Source organism: Hypanus sabinus, chromosome 4 (assembly GCF_030144855.1).
Source record: "Hypanus sabinus isolate sHypSab1 chromosome 4, sHypSab1.hap1, whole genome shotgun sequence".
NCBI classification, from domain to species: domain Eukaryota; kingdom Metazoa; phylum Chordata; class Chondrichthyes; order Myliobatiformes; family Dasyatidae; genus Hypanus; species Hypanus sabinus.
The window spans coordinates 37,469,748-37,477,009 of NC_082709.1; positions in this window are offsets into that span (position 1 = coordinate 37,469,748).

Genomic DNA, 7,262 nt, shown 5'->3' on the forward strand with positions numbered 1-7,262 from the left:
AGCAATTTATAAAAAAAAACTGCATCCATAATTAAGGACCCCATCACCCTGGACCTTCACAAACACACGCAACGTTTTAGGAACAGCTTCTTCTCTTCTGTCATCAGGAAGGGGAAGAATCCATAAATCTACCTCACTACTTTGCTCTCTTTTTGCACCTCTTATACATTTCTTATTGTAACATATTTGTTATGTATTGCACTGTACTGCAGCCGCAAAGCAACATATCTTCACGACACTTGTCAGTGATAATAAATCTGATTTTGATTCCTCATTGAGGGGTCAGTTGTGGAAAGGATAAGCATCTTTAAGTTCTTTGGCATCAATATATCTGAGGGTCTATCCTGAGCCTAACATACTGATACAATCAAAAAGAACGCATCCCAGCAACTTTACTTCATTAGGGGTTTTAGAAGATTGGTACGTCACTGAAGATGAATTTCTACTGAGGTGCTGTGCAGAGAATACTGACTGGTTGCATCACCATCTGGTCTGGAGTCTTCATGCATAGGATCAATAAAGCTGCAGAGGATTATAGTCTCAGCCAGCTCCATCATGGGCACCAGCCTCCAGACAGACATACTTCATTGATCCCGAGGGAAATTGGGTTTCATTACAGTTGCACCAATCAAGGATAGTGTAGAAATATAGCAATATAAAACTATAAATAATTAAATAATAATAAGTTAATTATGTCAAGTGGAAATAAGTCCAGGACCAGCCTATTGGCTCAGGGTGTCTGACACTCCGAGGGAGGAGTTGTGAAGTTTGATGGCCACAGGCAGGAGTGACTTCCTATGATGCTCAGTGTTACATCTCGGTGGAATGAGTCTCTGGCTGAATGTACTCCTGTGCCTAACCAGTACATAATGGAGTGGATGGGAGTCATTGTCCAAGATGGCATACAACTTGGACAGCATCTACTTTTCAGACACCACCGTCAGAAAGTCCAGTTCCACCCCCACAACATCACTGGCCTTATGATTGAGTTTGTTGATTCTGTTGGTGTCTGCTACCCTCAGCCTGCTGCCCCAGCACACAGCAGCAAACATGATAGCACTGGCCACCACAGACTCGTAGAACATCCTCAGCATCGTCCGGGAGATGTTAAAGGACCTCAATCTCCTCAGGAAATAGAGACGGCTCTGACCCTTCTTGTAGATGGCCTCGGTGTTTTTTGACCAAACCGTCAAGAACATTTTCAAAAGGCAGTGCCTCAGGTAGGTAGCAGCCATCATTCAGGGCTCTCACCAACTATCTTCTCATAACTAGCCTCAGGGAGGAGGTACAGGAGCCAGAAGACACAATTCAATGTTCTAGGAACAGCTTCTTCCCCTCTACCATCAGATTTCCGAATGGCCATGAACACTACCTCACTGTTTTGTTCTCATTTTGCACTAATTAGATATTTCTGTGTTTCCTGTTTTACCCAAGAGTGATTTTGTACTGTATTGCACAGTATTGCTGCCAGAAAGCAACAAATTTGGCAACATCTGTCAGCGATAATTAATCTGACTGTAAATGAACTTATCAGCATCCACAGCCCCCCCCCCCCCCACACACATTGACCACATTGGCTGTAGATTGTACTGATGAGAAATGCACTGCAGCAACTTGATGAAATTTTTCAATTGTGCCTCTTAATGTTGCAGCCTTTAATACTGCAGTTTACAAGGGCAGTATTCCCTTCCTGCTGGGGAATCTCCTTTCTATAAATCACAATTGGGCAACTCCCTTTACCATAAGATTTATAAAAATAACCCTCAATCATCCTTGATAATAAGGATAAAAGTATTTCTCTATTCCTTTCTCTATGATTTGGAAAAAAAAATGTAGCCATGTCAACAATGCTCATATCCCATGCATAAAAACAAACACTTTTAGTTGTCTCTACAGACATTAGTATATTTTGTAGTTACCTGACATTGCTACTTCTAATGCTCTTTTCCAACAACTAATTATTAAACAAAATTCAATGTGTATCTATTTGCAAAACATGATTGAAATACCCATGGTAAAAGCATCTGACAAATTAAATGCAGTTTTAGGAGTTTGCTGCAGGGAAGAAATTGGTCACACTGCAACATGTTGCCCAATTAGGAAGAGCAGGCATGACTTTGTGTTAGGACTTTGCGATTGATTTTTTTTGACAAGGTGATGAAAGAGATTGATGAGGGTAGGGCAGTGGATGCTGCCTACATGGATTTTAGTAAGGTGCTTGGCATAGTCCCTCATGGGAGCAGATTAAGTTGCATGGGATCCACGATGGGATTCAGAACTGACTTGTGCATAGAAGACAAAGGGGAGTGGCTGAGGGGCCTTATTCGAGCTGCAAGTCTGTAATAAGTGGAGTTCCACAGAGGTCTGTGCTGGGACTCCGTTGCTTGTGATATATATATAAATAACCTGGATGAAAATGTAGATGCGTGGGTTAATGAATTTAGAGTTATAGAGTCATAGAGAAGCACAGCACAGAAACAGGCCCTTTGGCCCATCTAGTCCATGCTGAAAACATTTAAACTGTCTACTCCCATCAACCTGCACTGAGACTATAGTCCTCCATTCTCCTGTTATCCTCCACACCCCTACTATTCATGTACCTAAACAAACTTCTCTTAAACATTGAAATCGAGCTCACATGCACCACTTGTGCTGGCAGCTGTTTCCACACTCTCACGACCCTCTGAGTGAAGAGGTTTCCCCTCATGTTCCCCTTAAACTTTTCACCTTTCACCCTTAACCCATAACTTCTGGTTGTAGTCCCACCCAAACAGAGAGGAAAGATTTGCAGATGATACCAAGATTGGTGGAGTTGTGAGTGGTGTAGAAGACTGGAAAAAATACAGCACAATATAGATCAGCTGTAGGTATGGGCTGAGAAATGGCAGATGGAGTTTAATTGAAATAATTGTGGGCCGTTGCATCTTGTTAGGACAAACATAAGGTCCTTAACAGTGTTGTTGAGCAGAGGGGCCTTGGAGTCCAAGTTCATAGCTCATTGAAAGTTGCTACACAGGTCAATAGGTGGTTAAGAATGCTTGCTTTTATTAGTCAAGACATTGTTCAAAAACCAGGAGGTTATGTTGCAACTTTATAAAACTCTGGTTCGGCCACATCTGGAGTTATACAGTTCTGGTCGTCCCATTACAGGAAGGATGTTCAGGATTTGGAGCGGGTACAGAAAAGATTTATCAGGATGCTGCCTGGTATTGAGGACAACATGCTATCGCGAGAGGCTGGATAAACTTGGGTTGTTTTCTCGAGAGCACCGGAGGTTGAGGGGTGATCTAACAGAGGTTTACAAAGTTTATGAAAGGCTTAGATAGAGTGGACAGTGATTATCTCTTTCCCAGGACAGAAATTTCAAGTACAACAGGGCAAGCATTCAGTTGTGAGGCAGTAGGATCAAGGGTGATGTGAAGGATAAGATTTTTACTTAGTGAGTTGTGGATGCCTGGAATGCACTGCCTGGAATGGTGGTGGAGGCAAATACATTAGAGACTTTGAAGAGACATTTGGATAGGCACATGAATGTAAGGGAGATGGAGGGATATGGACATTCTGTAGGTAGGAGGGAATAGTGTTTGGGTGTTTTTGACTTGTGTTTTAGCTAGTTAAGCATGGCATTCTGGGCCAAATGACCTGTCCCTTAGCTGTACTGTTCTGTGTTCTATGTTCTATTCAGTTCAAGTTAGGAGTGTGACATTGTTGCTTACAACCAGCGCCATGAGCATACTTTAACTGTGGGGATAGTTCAGGGGAAGATAAATGACCATTTATAGTTAAATTTCAGGACTATGGTTGTTACATTAATATTACTACAGGACTCAACTTTCACTAACTATTTTAATGTCTGCAAAATGACGTTTTTTCATCTTAAATGTTTGCTTCCTAAAGTGACAGCATTGTCCTGCTCTTTTTATAGGCGGCAAAGGCCAAGTTCAGTTCTTTTGTATCTCAGGATAAGGTGCTTACTGCCCAGGTTGAAAGCTAACCACAGACCAGGAGAAGTGAAATGGGCCACATATCAGTGGAAGAGCACTTCAGAAGCAATAATCATGAGCTTTAGATTAATCATGGAAAAAGATTAGAAGAAATCAAAAATTGAATGTCTAAAATGCAGGAAGTCCAACTGCATCCTCTAACCAAGAGTAATATGGAAGCTGAGAGGCTGATGTATATTCAAGAAGGAGATCAATAGAGTTTTAGATACAAATGTGAATCAAAGGATGTGGAATCCCTGCAGGTGTGGTGCAGTAGTAAAACATCATCTTACTGACTTACTCACATTACCTTGCACTTAAAGCTTTAGCTCCGTGTGTACTTTTGAAGTTGTTAAAAAAAAGAATTGCATCGAGATGATTAAGTTTATGACTCCAGTGAAAAATTAGCACAGCTTGTTCACAATGTCCATAATTTGCTTAAAGAAGAGGAAGAGTATGAGAAAATGGGCAAACCTGTTGTTATAAAACAGAAAAATAGTTCTAAACATCATTTCTATTTTTCCCTCAGCCATTGTTGCGTTGTGAGAAAACAGAGAGTTAGAGATCTTACAGCATTCGCTTGAGGTTTCTTCTCCTCTGGGAGAACATGACTGGAATATAGCACATGTGGACTGCAAATGTGAAAGAAATTTAACTCCCACAATTATTTTCTTTTCCTCCCTTGAGAAGAGGAGAATGGGTATTGAAGTTTTTTGATTTATGCTAGAATATTGATTCCAGTCGAATCAGGAGTGCAGGAATGAGAGAGGAGGCTACTCACAGGTCCGTGAATGAGATTTTGCGTTTGCGGGCTTTTGGCATTTTCTGGTGGCTCAATTGAATCAGGAACAAGACAAGAGGCTACTCAAAGGTCCATGAGCACGGTTTTACAAAAGGAGCATTCGCAGGCTTTTGCCATTTCCTGGTGGCCCAATCAAATTGCAATTCACTAGCAAGGGCAAATAAAAACAAGGGCCAAGCAGAGCAACCATTGTGTGAGTGGACCCGTATTGGAGTGGGGAGGCTTCAGCAAGAACAGGCTTGGAGTAAGATCCCGGTAAGTTTCTTCTTCTTCTTCACTTTTCCTCTGTTCTAGTTAATGCAGTGAGAATGACTCCAGCAACTGTGTTACTTTCTTTGTGTGGGATGTGGCGAATTCTGGGAGACCGCATCAGCAGCAGGTGCACCGAACTGCATCTCCTCAGAAAATGTGTTACGGAATTGGAGCTACAGCTTGATGACCTTCAGCTCATATGGGAAACTGAGGAGGTGATAGATAGGATCTACAGGGAGGTGGACACACCTAAGTTGCAGGAAGCAGGCGCCTGGATGACTATCAGAAGAAAGAAAGGAAATAGACAGACAGTGCAAAATAATATGTATACAACTTTGGATACTGTTGGGAGGGGGACAACCAACCGGGGAAGCGACAGCTTTCATGTCTCTGGCACTGAATCTGGTTCTGTGGCTCAGAAGAGAAAGGGGTGAGGAGGGGACTGCAGTAGTGATAAGGGATTCCATAGTTGGTGAAGTAGACACGAGGTTCTGTAGACGCGATAGAGACACCTGGGTAGTATGTTGCCTCCCAGGTGCCAGAGTCTGGTATGTCTCGGATCAAATGCACAGCTTTCTAAAAGGGGAGGGTTAGCAGCCAGAAGTTTTGGTACATATTGGCACCAGTGACAAAGGGAGGAAAAGGGAGGAGGGCCTGAAGAGAAGATTTAGAGTGTCTGATAGAAAGATGAAAAGCAGGACCTCCAGGAAAGTAACCTCTGGATTGCTGCCATTGCCCCACATCATTGAGGGTAAGAGTAGATGATCCGGTAGGTGAGTGAGTGGCTGAGCAACTGGTGCAGGGGCAGGATTTCAGATTTCTGGATTATTGGGATCTCTTCTGAAGGTAAAAAAGGAACTGGTTATACCTGAACCCAATGGGGACCAATTTCCTTGCAGGCAGATTTGCTAGAAATGTTGAAGAACATTTAAACTGGTTTAGCAAGGGGGTGGGAAAGTGGCTAAGGATGGGGCAGTTGGTATAGAAACAGAGGCAGTGTGTAGTTAGGCTGTCAGAAAGAACTTGCAAATTTCTACAGATGTACCATGTAGAGCATTTTAGTTCACTGCATCACTGTCTGTTATGAGTGTGCTACTGCATTAGATCGTGATAAGCTGCGGAGAGCTCCATCATGGGCACTAGCCTTCATTGTATCCAGGTCGATGCCTCAGAAAGGCTTCATCCATCATTAAGGACCCCCATCAACCAGGTCATGCCTTTTTCTCATTGGTACCATCAGGAATGAGGTATAGAAGCCTGGAGACACACACAGTATGATTCAGGAACAGCTACTTCCCCTCTGCCATACAATTTCTGAATGAATATTGAACCCATGAATACTACCTCACTACTTCTTAAAAACTTTTGGTTTTGTCCTACTTATTTACTATACCTATTTAATATGCTGTAATATATACTGTAATTCATGTTTTTCTATTAATAAATATCACATCTTACTTCTGCCGCAAAGACAATAGATGTCATGGCATATACTGGTGATTTAAATCTGATTCTGATTCTCAATGACAGGCAGATGATACGGCAAAATTGTAGTCAGTGGAATGAGCTGCAGTGTATCAGAGGGTCAAAATGAAAGTGATGAATGATGCAGGACTGAAGGTGTTATATTTGAATTCATGCAGTATACAAAATAAGGTAGGTGACCTGTAGCACAGGTAGAGATTGGCAGGAATGACATTCCGGGCATCATTGAGTCATGGCAGAAAGAAGATTATAGTTGGGAGACTAACATCCAAGGATACATATTTATCGAAAGAACAGGCAGGTAGGTAGTGGGAGTGGTGTGGCTCATTTGGTAAAATATAAAACCAAATCCTTAGAGAGAGGTGACAGAATCAAAAGATGCATAATGATTGTGGGTAGATTTAAGGAACTGCAGGGGTAAAAGTAGAACATAGAATAGTACAGCACATTACAGGCCCTTCAGCCCACAATGTTGTGCTGACCCTCAATTCCTGCCTCCCATATAACCCCCCACCTTAAATTCCTCCATATACCTGTCTAGTAGTCTCTTAAACTTCTCTAGTGTATCTGCCTCCACCACTGACTCAGGCAGTGCATTCCACACACCAACCACTCTCTGAGTGAAAAACCTTCCTCTAATATCCCCCTTGAACTTCCCTCCCCTTAACTTAAAGCCATGTCCTCTTGTACTGAGCAGTGTTGCCCTGGGAAAGAGGCGCTGGCTGTCCACTCTGTCTATT